This window comes from Zootoca vivipara, chromosome 3 (genome assembly GCF_965207765.1).
Source record: "Zootoca vivipara chromosome 3, rZooViv2.hap1.1, whole genome shotgun sequence".
NCBI classification, from domain to species: Eukaryota; Metazoa; Chordata; class Lepidosauria; order Squamata; family Lacertidae; genus Zootoca; species Zootoca vivipara.
The window spans coordinates 49,363,373-49,382,469 of NC_142586.1; the positions used below are offsets into that span (position 1 = coordinate 49,363,373).

A 19,097-nucleotide genomic window follows, 5' to 3' on the forward strand; every position below is an offset into this window, starting at 1 on the left:
GGGGGTGACATCTAAGAGAAGACCATATCTCTTGTCACTGTCAAACAGGCCATGCCCATGGATGGGGCCATGAGCAGGGTCAACGCCACAGCTTTTAGCGTATGAGCTGGCAGTATTGGAGAAGGTGATTCTGCAGGCATCTGTGCTTCAAACTATCCAATGCTTCAAATACTAACACCTTGAATAGAACCCAGTGCCTTACAGGTAACTAGTACAATCCTTTCACAATTAGTGTTATAGTCCAACAGCTATACAGCCACATTCTGCACTTGCAGCAGCATCCAGACCAATTTCAAGGGCAGACCCATGTACAATGCATTGCAGTGGCATAGTCACAAGGTTACCCAGGCATAGATTTCTGAAGTTTGACTATCCTGGTTCAAAAACAACCATATCTTGCCATCCCAGCATTGCCTGGGATGTTTCTGCACAGCATCTCCTAATTCCGATGGAACTGAGAGACACAGCCAAGTAGCATCAGCATACTGATGACACTGTGCTGCAAATCCTCGGATGACACCCCTCAGCATAGCTGCCAAGTCTCCCGTATTCCCTGGGAAAACCCTGTTTTTCCAGCCGTTCCCAGCTGGAAAAAACAGATTTTTTTTGTTTTTCCCCGGTTTACTTACTGGCCAGGGGAGGCTCCTTCTGCGCATGTCTGGAGTCTCTGGACATGCGCAGAAGCGATTTCTGGCGTGACGGCCATTTTGGAACTGGGCGGAGCATGCTCAGAAGTGACTTTTGATGCTGCTCTGCCCAGTTCCAAAATGGCCGCGGCACGACTTCCGGCGTGACGGCCATTTTGGAACTGGGCAGAGCAGCATCAAAAGTCGCTTCTGAGCATGCTCCGCCCAGTTCCAAAATGGCGACAGTGCTACTTCCGGTCTGCCGATTCCTTTTTTTTTCGGCAGGAACTTGGCAGGTATGCCTCTCAGTGTCATCATACAGGTGTTAAATATCATGGCGGACAGAATGGAACCCGTGGGATCCAATAGCACATGTGCTAGGGACCAAGCAGATATTCATGAATGCTATTTTCCGGTAGGAGTCCTACAGGAAAGAATGAAACAACTGTAACATGGTGCACCTGACTCCCAATCCACAGAGCTGCTCCAGCAAGATATGGTATCATCTTCTCCCCAAAATGCAGTCTTCATTTTTCACCTTAATGTGCACATTCAAAATTGACTTTAGTTAAGCTGTTACATTTTACAGAGCTGGACAGCAGCTTCCCTGCAAACAGTCTAAGATAGATACAGTAGACACACACACACACAAGCTTGTATTCCCATACTAATCCCCCTCTCCCAAAAAAGAAGCAGAGAGAGAGAGAGAGAGAGAGAGAGAGAGAGAGAGAGAGAGAGAGAGGTGGAAGTTAATTTTGTCCATTCTTGTTAATATTTCTGTAAACGTTTTCTCATCTTTAGAACTGAGTTTTCTTGAAGCATAACAATCAATACTCTGGCTTTGTTTGTAGCTATTCTGTTTTAAATGCTTTTAATCACTGCGGCAAGAAAAAGTAAACAGAAGTGTGTCCAGCACCCCTCATCATCTCAGTAGCCTATTTTCTGCATGGGCAGCTTTGTCCTTTAGTTTCTTCAGCATAGAACCTAATCATGTCGTCCCTAATTGTAAGTGATACATACTCGTACATCTGTTTTCTCTGCAGAGCCTTTTAGAATTCTCTGAAGGGCACAGGAAGGATGTGGGCTCCTTTTTAGATTCAAATGAGGCAAATTAGCCTTACATTGGGTGCCACAAAGTAATGCCTATGTTACATTTAAGCGTGAGAAAGCGGAAGGAAACACACCACACACCATTCCTATGTAGGTTAACAACTTTGCCAAGGTTCATTTTGCCTTCCCGCTCAAACTGATTTTAAAACCTCTGATCTTTCTTTTCTTTCTTTCTTTCTTTCTTTCCCCAAGGTAAGGAACGGTTGCCAAAAAGACACAGGGGGGGAGTAAGAAAAAAGTGCAATAATTATGCAACAAAGAAAGTCAACTATCGTTTCACCTGTAGATATTTTTACATGCATTTACATGCATCAACAGTTCTGAAAATGCACAGAACCTATTTAAATGCAGTGCTCTTGAAACAATTCCACACACTTGGGAACTGAATGGCATTTCATCTGTCCTTGCTGTGAACCCAGGTGGTTTGACTTCAGCCCTGGTATTGTATCTCTGTAGGAAGCAAGGTAAGGCTGGGAGAGGGTCACAGCTCAATGAACTGCAAGATTCAGGGGTAAAAACATAATAACTGTATTTCACAAAGTCAGACAAATGGCAAATGGCTATTGTAAATCTTCAGTGGCAGGTTTGCCCCCCGGCCTCAGGCAGAGATCATTTCCAGTCTTGCTACCAGAGATGGTCAGAACAGAAGATGAACCTTGTACATGCAAAAGCACCTATCCCACTGAGGTGTTGCAGTGGATTTTGCTCTTCTCCCTCACATTGCTACAAAAATTGATATTTTTTTTAGTGACAATGGCCTGATTCGCATGCCACAGCAAGCCAAACCTTTGCTTAGTATGACCACATGAGCACGAAGGCTTCCAGAGGAGAATGTGGTAATGGTTTTAGCTCTCCCTGGCAAATAATAAGCTGGAAAACCATAGTGTAAGCCTTTGATACAGCTCATGATTAATTAAGCTATACGTTAGTCCATAGCACTAAGCTGCCACTGTGGTTGGCAACTGTGAGAAAAGGATGCTGGACTAGATGGGCCTTTGCCCTGATCCAGCTGACTCTTCTTATGCTCATAGTAGTAGAATGAAGAGGGAGGAGCAAAGTAGCTGAACCTCCTCTCCTGGAGTCTACACTCCCACACATTCATGCTAAGCCAGGCATCCCCAAACTGCGGCCCTCCAGATGTTTTGGCCTACAACTCCCATGATCCCTAGCTAACAGGACAAGTGGTCAGGGATGATGGGAATTGTAGTCCGAAACATCTGGAGGGCCAAAGTTTGGGGATGCTTGTGCTAAGCCATGATTTGAAAAACTACTCGAGAAATGGGATTTGGAGATAACTAAATTTGGAATTCCTGGGTACTATATAATTTCCAGACCTTGTGATGAACATGCAATGCTTACTGAACACGCAACTGCTATGTAGAAGAATGCCATTCATTTGGTATAAGAAGAACTTGCTATTTAAAACAAAAGGGACTTTCTAATTTAGTGGGTTCAGATTACCAGGCACAGAGGCTGAGTCCAATTAATCAAATTTCAAGGCCAAGAGTTATCTGCTCTTTTTGTCTCCTCCTGTTTTCCCAAAGTAGAGCAGGTTTCACTCACAAATTTTACACTAAATACTGACACTTCCAAATTACTATTGCCTTATACTGGCAGTTAGCAGAGGAGCACATACTGTATAGCCATGCTGTACCTCAGGCACAGCAGGATTTCTCAGAGCTCATTGTTTTTTTTAAAAAAATAAATTTGAGAATTCCCCAACTTCAAAGCGTGAAATGTGATGACTGATAAAAGTAGTGAGGAGAAGAAATGAGTCTGAGGAGAACAGCACAGTTTCAGATTAAATGCAACTAGTCGTCCAAGCAAGTTAGAAAAAAATAAATCATGTGAAGTTAATAGGTATGTATCTTGGTAATTAAGCCTTAATTCAAAATTATCTCTCTTCGAATACTTCTTTAGGCAAGAACCCTTTAATTATGCCTGCATGTGTGTGTGTGTGTGTGTGTGTGTATGCATGTCGTAATAAAATGCCAGCCATATGATTTTCACATCCATTTAACTTTAACAATTATTTAAGAAAATGGGAATAGGAAAGGCATATATTGGTGCATGGGTTTTTCCAACAGGGCTAAAAAGGTCAGAGTGAGATTAAGTGTAAACTTTCTCTTTCTTTGTGTGTACACAATGTATGCAAGGTTTTCTTCCCCTCAAAGTCAAAAGGTTCCTCTCAGTGAATTGGGTTAAACAGAATCAGGGGTGAGGTGGCAGTTACTGCCAAGGGCATTCCATTGAATAGGAGAAATTCACTCATCAGTGGTGGAGCTTCATGCTCTGGCACTGGGGGGGCGGAGAGCTGATGGGGACGGGGACGGCACACTTCCTGGGGGCGTGGCGCACCGCTTGCGGGTGCATGGCGCCCAGCACGGGCGGGGGAGCAGCCACAATGGCACCCCACCAGGATCATGCTGCCGGGGGCAGTGCGCTCCCTCCCCACTCCTCTTCCTCCGCCAGTGTCACTCATACAACTTTGGGGTGTGAGAACCCTGAGTACCCAATGTTTGGTGTAAGAGTAAAGTTGTGTCCCACAACAATTGTATTCCATTTTCTTTGTGCCATTTGAACATGACTCTCATTAAAGACTGATTTCTCCCAGCACAGGTAGTTTAATAGTGGTGAAGATGACATGTGCAGGAGATACAAATGGAGCAGAGACATGTGCCCAGGGCTTTAGAAGGAAAAGGAGATGGGGAGTGTGAAACCATCAGGTCTCAACTCAAAGCCTGCCTCAGAAAGAAGGAGTGGGCAAACTGGAGAAAGGTAGTTAAGAAGCGGAGTACCACAATGGAAGAGCAGGTAGTACCGTAGTAGTAGTAGAAATATAATTTATTTATACCCCACCCATCTGGCTGGGTTTCTCTAGCCACTATGGGCGGCTCCCAACAGAATTAAAAGCACAATAAAACATCAAACATTAAAAACCTCCCTAAACAAGTAGGATCAATAATAGGTGCTAAGCAGAGAGAAAAATGGTAGTAAGAGATAAGCAAGATATGAGTGCATCTAAAGAACAATGTTTATGCAATTTAATCACATTTCAACTAGGAAGTGTCCGTATCCTCCAATAACACTAGGCATTCATTCTTCTTAACAATCAATCCCTTAGCCCCAGTACACTTGTTTGTGAGGTATGATTTCCTCCTGTGTTCCATTATATAGTTATAACCCCTTATCCTTCTTCATTACCAACAGGAATTAAGTACTCATTGCCCCCATCTGTTGTGCATTCTACAATTTCTAGATTATTCAAGGATTCATATTCATGAATTTTGATTTCCCCTATAACCTTTAGAATAAGAACCAATTTATGTAATTAGCACATTAATTACAGCTTAATCACATACTCAGTGATGACATGCACAATGACCTTATCTCTTGAATTCAATACTTCATAATGCCTGTTCATAGCACCCCACATATAATCTCAATAACTACTAGTTTATATTAAAGCAGTTTTCCTTTATGTTCCACTTTCATGAGATAATGCATACATGTACAAAAGGCATAAGCAACAAACCTAATGTAGCAATACCAGCAAACTTAAAATCCTGATTTGCAAAGTGAATTGTATCCTAATAGCCAATCATGACATATAATCTATAATAAAATTTATAATATACTTTAAAATAGCCCCCCCCCAAATGATAAGCTCTTTCAAGGTAGGGATCAGAACCCCAAAACCACCACCTAATTAAACCCCTAAGACAGTATCACACAACTCATTTCAGGGGAAAAGTTCTTATTGGAGAACATTCAGCACAGCCTTTTCTCATCAAAAGAATAATAGAGTCCTCAAAATATTTGGAAACGTTTTTGGTAAGCAATACAACTTTCATTTTTAAAAGGTGTACTCAATTTTATCTTGAGATAGACAGATAACAACAAATATTGGTTCAACTTTTGTGGCTGGAAGTAAACATTATTAAGTCAACTTGTGTAGGATAGGACAACATGTATCTGAAATTGAGTGTAAATGACTATCAGATTTTGAAGAGCTGGAATCACTGCATGAAGCTCATCAATTTTGTCAACAGTGAAACCAAATAGTTTTAATCAGATTTTGAATAAATGTGCAATTACTTTTGGGGAAAGAAACTTTCATTTTTAAAACAAAATATTATCAAGCAACTAGAACAGAATCCAAATCAAGACGAAATATGAAAAAAGAGAATGAATCGCGTAACATCACAAGCACACACTATTTCCTCAAAGCTGTTTGGGTTGTGAAAAAACTAGGGAAACCTGGTTTGACCTTTTTCCAATGCCAGTGGCATTTAATTTAATTGATTATCTGCATATTCTGAGTAACAATCATGCTAATTACCCATGGGGTTTAAAGCAATCAAAGTACTGATGAGAAAACAGAGTGGCACATGTGTCTTCGTACAGGCAGCCTGTGTTGATATTTAAATGCAGATCCTCTATAGTACAGTTGTCTTGAACAGAGGAGCCATGTCTGCAGCTGTCACATCAGCAGACAAGGGATCATAACTGCTATTTACATACAGCTGACAGTTAAATAAATTTCCTATGGAAGCAGAGCAAACATTGACACTTATGTGAAAAATACCTTTTTCTGAAGGTATTTCACATTCTTGTGCACAGAAGAAAACAGTGCCAGCTCTGTAAAAGTTCATCTGCATACTTTGCTGTAAACCTGAAATAATTCAAAAATACTTTTAGAACACAGGTGATTGCACAAATTCAAGTTTTAGACTGGGATAGCTATTTTGCCTTCACTAAACCAATGGATTAATGAAATATAGGTTGAACCTCCTATAGTTTGGAAATATACTGAAGGGTTGTGAACACACACACACACACACACAAAATCTCTTTAGTTAGATCTTCCCAGATTGCCAGGTACATGTATCAATGCAAATAAAATATAAAATAAAAAATTACAAACTACACTTAAGCATCTGGACTGAATTCAAATATACCCTGAAAACTACATTGAGCATTTGAAGAGTCATAGTAAATGGATCTATTTATTTATATAAGATTTTCTGTATTTCCTCATGCATAATTGTCTTCAAATCTAATTCAGTTTATATTCCACATGATAAACAGGATTATAACTTGCTTTATGTATTATAACACATAAAGCAAGAGGAGGGGCAGCTAGCTTGTAGCCCTCCATATGATGTTTAATTCCAACTTTCCTCACCCCTGACCATTAGCTATGCTGTATGGGGCAGATGGAGTCCAACAACATCAGATTAGCCAAATCTGAAATAGATGAATGAGTTAGAAAAATTTGCTGGTTTAAACCTTGCTTTAGCAACAAGCTCAGGACCAAAAGAAGTGTGACGTTATTCGCTCATTTACTAATTGCAGAAACGGTTTTTAACAGTGCAGTAGTATGCACCACTGAGTTCAATGGGACCTACTCCCAGAGAAGCGTGTACAGTTCTGCTGCTCCTAAATAGCTGCTGCAGGAGGCCCCAACTGGATGGGAACTTGAGAGGTTTTTTTTTACTTCTTTGCCCCTGCAATATGAGAATAACAACACTAATCTACTTTAGTAGGCTGTTCCTAAGATAACGTGAGCTGCTTTGAACATTTGGAAAGTACAATATGCTTCTCAAGTTCTATAGGCCTACATTAAAATGGCTCCAACAGTCCAATCCTAACTATAGAAACTCTGTGTAAATTACATGAGTTACGCTAGTGTAAGATACCCCATTCCAAACTTCATTTGGGAGAAATTTGACAGACACTACCATTTGCCAGCTAAATTCTGCTGGGTTACTAGATCACCTGTCCTAGCCGAAAGGGGTCTAGAATAGGTATGTCTTTCCTTACCCCATCCTGCACTGACCATGTCCCTTTTTTGGGCCTTTGATCAGTATAAATTCTACCAGCTTAAATTCCACCAGCTGAGCTGAGCTGAGGGCCTTATTCTGGCACATCACCAGCTTAGCCAGGGTGAAGGACTTCTACTGGTGTAGCCCCAACTAAGCCAGGAAGATCTAGGATCCACTGAATCCCAACTCCCTTATCCTGGCAGATCGTGGGTTTGAATTGCACTGTTAGTTATTTCCTGAAACGAAGAAGGGATAAAGTTTCAGGCTTAGGTGCACCTTCCCCTGCTCTTCATCCCCCCTCCCACTCCACTTGAGTAGAAAGCAATCCAGTCCCAATACTGTGCCTCTCCAGATTTGCCTCTACTGGGTATTGATTAAGGTAGGTGCAGCAGCCCCTAAGTCATATCACACCAGTCTTATTGGAAATACTAATCAAAACAAGGGTGGAAAAAAGGAGTACAGCTAAAATAAGAGTGATGCAAGTTTCAAAATCGCACTGATTAATAATAGATAATACACTTGGGGATTTTACTACTGATTTATTGAGATTTAAATAAATAAACCATCGAAATGGGTTGAGATGACAAATAATTTAAAAGCATCGCCTCCCCCCCCCCCTTAGCCACTGCTAAAGCTCTTGTTAGTAGTGGTAAAGTGTACAAAATGCATGAACAACAAACATAATCTCACTTCTGGAAAAAAGGGCTTCTCTCTCACTCCTCAGTTCTTAAGGAAATCAGCCCTGAGTGCTCACTGGAAGGACAGATCCTGAAGCTGAGGCTCCAATACTTTGGTCAGCTCATGAGAAGAGAAGACTCCCTGGAAAAGACCCTGATGTTGGGAAAGATGGAGGGCACAAGGAGAAGGGGACAACAGAGGATGAGATGGTTGGACAGTGTTCTTGAAGCTACCAACATGAGTCTGACCAAACTGTGAGAGGCAGTGGAAGACAAGAGTGCCTGGCGTGCTCTGGTCCATGGGGTCAGGAAGAGTTGGACATGACTAAACAACAACAACAACAACAACAGCTGTGTTGGTCTGCCGTTGTCGAAACAAAATTTAAAAAAATCCTTCCAGTAGCACCTTAGAGACCAACTAAGTTTTTCATTGGTATGAGCTTTCGTGTGCATGCACACTTCTTCAGATACACTGAAACAGATGTCACCAGACCATTATATATACAGTAGTGAGAGGGTGGGGAGGGGTCTTACTGAGAAGGGTGGTGGGAATGGGTGATTGGCTGATAGGTGTGGTAAACCTGTTGATGACTGTTAACTGCAATTGGTCTTATAGGAAAAAGCAAGGGGTGAGATGGCTAAAATAGCTTTAACATGTATAATGAGATAAGAATCCAATGTCTCTATTCAGACCAGGTCTCTCCATGATTTTAAATTTGGTAATAAATTGCATGTTTTTCCTGTAAGACCAATTGCAGTCGTTAACAGGTTTACCACACCTATCAGCCAATCACCCATTCCCACTATATATAAGGGTCTGGTGACTTCTGTTTCAGTGTATCTGAAGAAGTGTGCATGCACACGAAAGCTCATACCAATGACAAACTTAGTTGGTCTCTAAGGTGCTACTGGAAGGAATGCAGATACAGACAAACCTAATACTTAGAAATGGATGCTCTGTCAGTCAGCATGTTAAAGGGAAAATGTTAATTTAAAAATGGCAAAGAAAGAAGGGGGTCTTTCTAGAATTCAAGCCACTTCTAAGCATATTAAAGAGAAGTGTTATTAAAGAAAGGACAAGAAAGAAACCATAATTTCTGGGGTCAATCTACAATTCAAGCCACTTCTAAGGATATTAAATGGAAACTCTGGAAACTATATTTGGATTTCAGAGAGCAAAATCTTTTCGGTTTTGTGGCAGGTTTTTTTTTTTAACCCTTAGCACAGTTCTTCCCTCGCCCCCACAAGTGCAAAGCAGAAGATATTCCATTCTATTAAAATCCTCCGAAGATGTCAGATATACAAGATGTTATTCAGGCTAGTTGCCAAGCTCTCCAGAAATACTCACCAACCCTGTTCCTTCATATTGCAACTTGCCCACAGATTGCACACCAAGGAAAAAATCAACTTATGTGCTCTCAACTGGGTTCATGCTAGATGTATGACAGTTTCACTGCAACATCGTGATGATCATGGTGTTTGCACTGGGCTCTCCTGTGCCATATCACCCCACATGGCAAGGGTCCTCCAATGTTGAATTCCAACTCCTAGCAGCAGCATGGCCAATAGCCAGGGATGGTGGGAACTTGAGCCCAACAATATCTGGAGGCACAGCCTCTCTCCCTCAACCCCATATAGGATGTAATTCTGTGCTGGCACAGCTATGAAGGCAGACTTGGCTTTAAAATCAAAGCTTTTCACAAAGTATCCTAAGTGAGAGCTTTAAAAGAAGGGGAGATAAAGATGAGAAGTCCAGAGTTTGCCCCGTAACATGGGTACAACAAACAATATAAAAAACAATATAAACAATTGTACTAAAGGTGCACATACCGTACAATTGTTTATATTATTATTATTTTATTTGTTAATATATGTTGGAATAGGACATTGTATTCATTTATATTATTTAGAACATGTACAACTGACGAAGCCCAGGAAGGCGAAACAAGGCCATTATTCCGGAAATCCTTGTCAAGATTCTGTGGAACTGTAGCAAGCTCCCATTTGGATTTTATGAATATACTAAGACATACGTGGAATAGAAACTAGCAAATATTTGGACCTTATGAATGAACTGATCTATTGGGACTTCTGTTTACTTTGTTGAACTTTATGTGCTGATTATGTGTAAGAGAAATATTTGATATTATGGAAAATATACAAGAGCATTATTTATGTGAATGCACAGCTGGTTACGTCTTTGTGTTTGTTGTGTTTGTTGAATGTATTTCATGTAACCCCAGGTTTGATGTTGTTTTCCAAGTTGTTATTACCATAACATGGGTGGCATGAAATATATTTGGAACATGTCATGGTGGACATGAAATCCTGAGCCACTCTTGACAGCGAAGTCTCAGCACGAATGTGTGTGTTAACATACTATGTACCTAGAACATAACTTAGGGGCAATAATTAAAATGGATCTGGTCTGAGTAAAATTTAATTGACCACCACTCATAAAGTTGGGCACATTGAGATCCAGATCACTGACAGGAAGCAGCTGAATCCTAGAGCATGAACGTCTGTCAGCATGTCAGTGACAGCTTCCTTTTTGGGGCTAACCACAGCTTCAAGGGGGGTGCTTCTTCATAAGGTTCATGGTAAGGGGGGAAAAGGCTTGTCCTCCTTCCCCATGTTCCATGGCCCCAATCCTGGTCTTCCCTTCTCCCCTATTAATGTTATTTAGAATAAAATAACTGGACATATTAAATTTAATCCTACATTGAATGTTGCATCTGATTCGACCCTCAGGCAGAGGCATTCACATTACTACCTACCCAGTGTTTATAGCTGGAGAGGCCAGAGACTGAACCTAGGGACTTCAGCCTCGCAAAACACATGACCTTACTACTGTGCTATGGTTTGTCCCCTGCTTCATTTTGGGGGCCTTCATTTTGAAAATGGCTACTGGTAATTGGCTAAAGATGCTCTACTGATGGAGGGTTAAGATACCAAATGTTTATTATTGAGAAAATAAAATGCTAAATTGAATAAGTATTTTTTGTTCCTGTTCATAGTATTTAAAATACTAAACAGGCATTAGAAAAAATACAGAATCACCCTTTGAAACAGTATTAATATAAAACTGTGCATCAATTCAATATCATACTAGATAAGCTTTTTATCTTATGATTTATATGAACAAATCCTATCAATGACCACAACTATCTTACCCATAATTATCTCTCTTCAGTACTACCATCAGAACCAAATGATCCTTGAGAAATGCGACAATAAGCAGGAGCACATCCTAAGTCCAAGTGCTATACATACATAGAACAGATGCTTCTTTTTAAATAGCTATGATGAAAGTCCTCCTGGGCATTTTTTAAAAAAACCTAGCACATGAGCATCATTATTCCAGTTCCTGTCACTGGTCAGCCTGGATACTTTCCCAGGTTTCTGTCTTAATTTGAGCTCAGCAACCTGATTAATAAGCAACCCAATAAAAATATTTCATCATGTGTTATTCATTTTTTTTAAAATCACACCAAGCTCCAATGCTGTTTTCATAATTCATGTGCCAAAGAGATTAAAGAAAAACCTGGAGAGATCTTTTAGTCAGCAAGCAATGTGTAGTTTTCTCACTGAGGCCACATCCTTACTGTTGAGGCTGTGCATATGAACGTACAGAAAAGCCATAAATATCTTTAAATAAATCACATAATTATGTCAAGGCACTAGTATGCCACGCTATGTGATATGGAAATGAATGTATGTTGCTTTTGCAGAGCAATCCTACTGAATGGTTGTGTAGGGTGAAAACTGATGGCAGAGGATGTAAGATATCCAAAGTCCTGCTGAGCAGGCAGCAAAAGGGTAAAAGAGAGAGCAAAGTGGTGCTTGTGGATGTTTTACCCCTTGGGCTTTTTTTAGTTAATAGATACATGGCATTTAACACTTATAAGACTCAGCTATATAGAGAAAACATCCTCTTCAGCATGCTGGAGATGGTGCAAGGTAATTGGCATGTCTTTCCATATGTGATGGACATGGGAATTTGTCCAGCCATTTGGGGAAAGGTTATTTACGGAAATAAGTAAAAGTACGAATCACAATGTACAATGCAACCCATGCCTAGGTTTATTAACAATTTTTTTAAAGTCACTCAGATTATTGCACAAGGAACTTATCATTTTTCTTCTGGTAGCAGCAAAAAATATAAAGAAAAAATGGGAAATGACTGGATCACCTACACATCACACAATGGTAGCAGAACATATTGCTTTATCTGAAAAACTAAGAGAGTACATGCCCTGAATGATGGCAACTGATACAGACAATTTTGCTGAAATATGGCACCCCTTTATAAAGTATTCAAATGAATACTCTGATGACTGGCAACTACCATCTACAAATATAGATTTATTACTCTTCTGTCCAGGGGGAGGGGTGGGAGGGGAAAAAACCAATTGTTTAGACACTACGGTAATATCTTCCACCTTTTTCCAAGTCTCTAACAAGAGTTACTAATTTCAGTCAGCACACTTGGAAATTGATGAACAAAAAGTAGAATTATATGGGAAGTCCTTTCCTCCAATGAGAAATCTGCATGGATCATCTCTAGGGAGTTTTATATGCCATTGTTTGATATAACAAGGAGTAACATTATACAAAATCAGTCCTACTGGTATATAAAAAAGAAATGGTACAAGAGATAAGAAACAGATGTGGTATGTCAGTCTCCACACTGTTATGAAATCATTTATATCAACCTTTTAAAAATAGTTCTATCTGAACCATAATACTCGTTTGCGTGATGCAATAGAAAATTTCTTTTTTAAGGCAAACCTGTATAATACTCCTCCCTTAGATTTTAGCTCCAAGGCTTTTAAGTACTTTATAAAAGCCACAGCACAATAAGTGGAAGCTGTTTCAGAAATTAAACTGTCTAGTGCATTCCTTGCCTCCAGGCTCAGCTTGATTTCTTTCAAGACTTCTCATTATAACCCAAAAGTCTTCATGCAAAACTAAAATAAAGGAAAAAAGAAAAGGAGGAAAATACTGCCCACACCAGTAACCAACGTTGTAAAATTATAGGTTTCCTATCTAAGTAGAAATTAAAGCAGAGCAGTTGAAACAATTTAATGGGCACAACTACAAAAGCACAAGAAATAGAGTTGCTTACCAGAATTTCCCCCCTGTAAACAGAGCAAGTTTTTATTCACCACATTTTTTCAAGAGCTTCTGTAAGACTGGTCCTGCAACAAAAGAGGGAACTGCTCAGTTATGTACTTCCATCATTATTTACTTACACAGTACCGAACAACTCTGGTGTTTCTAACAAAACTCCTTTTATAACATTCTTTGGATTGTATAACATTGTACACCAATGATGGGACTGGAGCATAACACCAACACAGGGAGTTGACCTGTTTTTCGATTTTTTTAAAATGCCAATATGGAGTTACCAACGACCAAGAGAACAGAACCAGGGGATGAAGGCATTGTCCAATCTTTCTTTCACAGTATTAATTTTTCCTCTTGAGATGACTCTGAGCATTATTAACAAAACATAGGGTCTGTGATGAAAATAATAATAATATACCCCTCAAAATGACAATGCCGCATAATTGGAATTTTCACATATTGTTAAAGGAAAAGTTTTACAATAAATACAATTCATTCCTTCAGACTTGCTCCGTTATCGGCATGTTGGTGTTTCACATAGCAATAAAGTGTCTCAATCATATGCAACAAAGTAGTTGTAAGAATGGAAGTCTGCAAATTGGTTTCCCACACTCAGCAAATTGTTACTGCTGCAATTGTATCTTTCTGTAAAGTTACAGTTTGCTGCAACTGGTTTACCCTTTGTCGTTATACAAAATCACAAATAAGCAATACAATAAGTCCATGATCATAACTGGAAACAATTTTCCAGTTACTGAAGGCCATACAAACAGACATGGCATAACTTGGGCACTGTTAAGAAGGGTAAAATGGACAGGTGCCACTATTTCAACAAAGTTAACTAATTTTTTCATGACAGCTAATCGAGTTCTTTCCTTAGACAGAACAGCTTGCAGTGCAGACAAGCAGCACTGTCAGAACAATTTTTATGGCAATAATCATTGGGGAAAAGGAGAGCCTGTGACTTGTGGTAGTATGAGATCTGAGAAACAGAGCAAGCAAGATCTTGGAGTGGTTGGAGAAAGAGGTACAATGCCATTGAATGACTGAAGATTAAGGAAGAGAACAGAGGTACAGTACAGTACATTCTCTACAGTTACCGTAGTTCAAAACTGTTTCCTCAGCATTGAGAGAAGGATAACAATTGTGTTTAAGGTACATATGCCTAAAGACTGAAGGCATAATCTTGCTTGGCCTACACAAAGGCCCAGTTCACACATACCATTAATTAAACGAACTATGCTTTAATGTGAATTAGCAGAGTACGGTACTTGTTCCCAGGGTGCACCTCCTGCTACTGCCATGAAGCAAAGCAGAGTGTCTGTGTCATGGGTAGGCAAACTAAGGCCTGGGGGCCAGATCCAGCCCAATCTCCTTCTAAATCTGGCCCGCAGACGGTCCGGGAAGCAACATGTTTTTACATGTGTAGAATGTGTCCTTTTATTTAATATGCATCTCTGGGTTATTTGTGGGGCCTGCCTGGTGTTTTTACATGAGTAGAATGTGTGCTTTTATTTAAAATGCATCTCTGGGTTATTTGTGGGGCATAGGAATTGATTCATCCCCCCCAAAAAATTTTTTAGTCCAGCCCCCCACAAGCTCTGAAGGACAGTGGACCAGCCCCCTGCTGAAAAAGTTTGCTGACCCCTGGTCTGTGTCATCTGGCAGAGTTGTGTCATCTCAACCTAGGCTTATGGTTTGCTTTTCCAAACAAACCATGAGTGGTGAGTCAAGAACAACCCTTGGTTACCACATGTAGTTTGTTGGGAAGAATCAGCCCAGGAGCCCAGGTTTTGATAACATTGGTTTGTTTTGTTTATGGTGCATAAACAGAGTGGTGCATGCTCTAGTTATCTCTCGCTTGGACTACTGCAATGCGCTCTACGTGGGGCTACCTTTGAAGGTGACCCGGAAACTACAACTAATCCAGAATGCGGCAGCTAGACTGGTGACTGGGAGCGGCCGCCGAGACCACATAACACCGGTCCTGAAAGACCTACATTGGCTCCCAGTACGTTTCCGAGCACAATTCAAAGTGTTGGTGTTGACCTTTAAAGCCCTAAACGGCCTCGGTCCGGTATACCTGAAGGAGCGTCTCCACCTCCATCGTTCTGCCCGGACACTGAGGTCCAGCTCCGAGGGCCTTCTGGCGGTTCCCTCACTACGAGAAGCCAAGTTACAGGGAACCAGGCAGAGGGCCTTCTCGGTAGTGGCACCCACCCTGTGGAATGCCCTCCCACTAGAGGTCAAAGAGAACAACAATTACCAGACCTTTAGAAGGCATCTCAAGGCAGCCCTGTTTAGGGAAGCTTTTAATGTTTAATGGATTTCTGTATTTTAATGTTTGATGGATTTCTGTATTTTAGAATTTCTGTTTTGTTGGAAGCCGCCCAGAGTGGCTGGGGGAACCCGGCCAGATGGGCGGGGTATAAATAATAAATTATTATTATTATTATTATTATTATTATTATTATTATTATTATGGTACATAAACAGCAGCAGTGCAGAAGGAGCACCATGGGGACATCTGTACACCGTGAACTAGCAAGCTTCTTCTTCACATTAAACCATTGTTTGTTTCAAACTGTAGTTTAATTTGAGGCTATAGACTGGCTTCATTAGAGGTCAGTATGGCTCTTTTCTCACCCATGCCTACTCCACATATGCTCTGCCACAGCTCAACTATTCATTTCAAGAAGAGGCTCTATTGAGATGCACAATAAAGCAATCCAGGAACTGCATTTTCCTTAAGCCCCTACATGCAATACTGTTACTCTGAAAAGTGCCTTATTTATTTCCCCCTTCCCCAGAAAAAATGTATTGCTGACTTTAAGAAAAAAATATTATGGCAGTGAACAGAATAAGATCAACAACAAAAACCCAACCCGAAAGTACAAAATTCATTACAAAAATCAGTAAATCAGCTTATTACACCAAATAACACATCTCAAGGAAAGTGTGGGTGGTTCCATAGAAGCCATGAGGCAGTCACGGCGTTTCCTTGAAGTGAACATTCATGATACAATCTAGAGTGTGAGGAGAGCTGCAGTTGCTGAGTACCTAGGGCAGATGTTGGGGAGGCAAGAGTTATGGTGGTCTCTAAATATATCTCAGGGTATGGTCTGAATGAAGGCACATGAGGTCAATACCTCTGTCTGGTCAGTGCTTGGATGAGAGATTGCCTGGAAACCACATGTATTTCCACCTTGTGTTCCATGATGAAAGAAAGGCAGGATATGAATGTAAATACATAAATATACAAGATAAATACATAAATAAATAAAACTGAGTCTCTGCATGAGTGGCAAGAGTGCTTCACAGGGGAGTTTTTAAAATATATTTTGTACGGCATATGTAAAAAGAGTTCTGTTATCTATGTTTTAATGATACTGATACACACACACACACACACACACACACACACACACACACACGAGATATGACTTCATCCCACATTAGCATGCCCTGCGATTAAGATCCTCCTTGGAGGCTAGTCTTTGGGTCCCTCTTTAGATGTTAGGCAGGTTGTAACCTGTGACAGCTGCTCTGCCTGTGACACTCTCTCCCCAGGGAGGTTTTCCAGCATCTTCTGGGTATCAAGTAAAGACTCTTGGGGTGGGGACAGATCTTTTTGTTGCTGGCTTTCACAGTGTGTTTTGACTTGAAATCGTTTGCATCCTAAGAACCACAAAGTGAATGTTTGAATTGTGCAAAATGAGAATTTCCTTCATGCAAAATGCTTCTGTCTGATTTTGGGTAATTCCTTCTTCCAACACCAGCTCCCCAAGCCATTCTCATGCTGTTCAGGAACCTTTTCACAGCACAAAGGGGAGAGTGTTTAGAAGGAAAGGAAAAACCCCTTCCATGAGCTTCTGTCTATTTGTGTATTTTTTTCTTCTTCAAATCTAAGCCATTGTTTTTCTGCTGCTCTGTTTTATTTTGATTTTTTTTAATGTATTATGGTCGTGTTTAAATAATATGTTGGCTATGGTTGAATCACATGCTTCTAGAGGCTTTGCTTTGTAAGAATGAAGTAGAAATCTTTTATTTTTGTACTTGATTTTTGTTTCAAGTACCCAAAAACACTGATCAACAAATTATGATGTTGTAACTTAAGAACATGCGGCACAATCCTATGCATGGTTATACTCAGAAACAAAACCCACTGTATTCAGGGATGTTCATCCCCTACCATATTGGACTTGTGTTTTCTGAACTACTAGTAGCAAGACTAGTAGTGTGTTTTTTTTTAAAAAAAGATTATGCTGACAAACCAATGGAGTGATATCTGATTTGTTCAGCAAACTATAGAGTGGGCACATAAATTAAGTATGAAAAGAGCTGTGGTGGTGTACAGCTGTATGTACAGAAGAAACAATAAGTAGTATATTCTTACAGACTGATGCTGATTCACTTATTTTTGGGAGGCCAGATTACTATTTAAGAGTGTATTTTGTGATAGATCAGTACTGAAGTCGATAGAAAACTCAGATAAAGAAATATATAGATATATATTATAAACCAAAGCCTCAATGTGTGCATTTCTACTGTCCACCGCTCCCCAGCTATAAACACTAAGGAGAAAGAGTTTCCCCATGTTTAATAGATTTGAAAACCAAGGTGACAACTATATTTTCCCCTGACCTAGAATTCTTCTACACCCAAACCACAGTGAAAGGAAAGTCTAAAGATAAATGAGATGTTTTATTACTTGATTTCATTCAGATCACATTATGCAAAGCAGAAAACAATAATTACTGGAATTTCTTATTTCCCTCTGACTTCTTCCTGCTCTGCTCAGAAACTCTAATAAATCTGCAAAGAATTATCTTGCTTATGTTAATTAGCTTGTTAGCTACACAGTAGCTCAGCTTTTGCAAAAGAAAAATGCTTACCATAACTGCTGATGAAATTGGTTAGATAACCACACACTTTTTATTTTATTTTTAAAAATGGAACTAATTTGAATAAAAGCCAAATACAATATGATATATTCGGATTCCAAGAGGCAGCCCTTACAGTGGTACCAATATATTTTGTTTACAAGTCTAGGCCATGCTAATTCAGAAGATACTGGGTCAGTATCCATGGTTTATGAAACCAGGAACACGCACAGGGCTCACATCTCCCCCTCTCACCTCAAAATGTGGAACCCTGGTTTAATGTTGGTAAATTAACCAGGATAGTTCTTCCCAGCTTAAAAAAGTATGGTTTATTAAATCTGGAATGGAAAACCAAAACCATGAAATGCTGAAGGCCACTGAATCTGATTTAAGCAACTCTGACACATGGCCCTCAGGGTCCCTTCCAACTCTACAATTCCATGATGCTATGAAGCAACTCTAGCTCAATGAGTTCCTCTGCCCCCTTCCTCCTCACTCCCAAACTCTGGATTTGGAATATTAATCAAGTTGAAGCATTCCCTAATATTATTTCTATTATTATGTACTTTAAATCATTTGTAATTATATTATCTATGTTATGTTTTTATTGTTAGCCACCTTCAGTGCTTAGTGTGGGGAAAAAAATCACAAGCTATCTCTGGGAATACAGTTCTCAGTTTTTGCTGTTAATGTTGCTACTCATTTTATGGGTAGCACCTAAAAACAGTCCAGACGAAACACTGATATGGACAGATCAATATTTGTTCCCCAAAATGGTATTATTATATTATTGTGATTATTTATTTCATTTTTGAATCATTTCCTATGAGGCATTTCAAAGTG

General features: G+C 39.9%; 1 protein-coding gene across 26 annotated transcripts in view; it reads right to left on the reverse strand.

The window, feature by feature from the left end:
* The window catches only part of FYN (FYN proto-oncogene, Src family tyrosine kinase), a 120,099-nt gene that overhangs the window by 50,850 nt on the left and 50,152 nt on the right, over positions 1-19,097 (reverse strand). For 11 of the 26 annotated variants that reach the window (XM_035109094.3, XM_035109101.3, XM_088667259.1 and 8 more), the window contains one exon: positions 13,370-13,442. The exons of 2 other annotated variants lie outside the window; for them this stretch is intronic. The gene's annotated coding sequence lies outside the window, so the exon portion shown is untranslated. Of the gene's footprint in view, positions 1-6,324; positions 6,412-8,254; positions 8,396-13,369; positions 13,443-19,097 lie in introns of all 26 variants that reach the window. 13 more of the 26 variants (XM_035109105.3, XM_088667257.1, XM_088667252.1 and 10 more) reach the window with 2 other exon arrangements.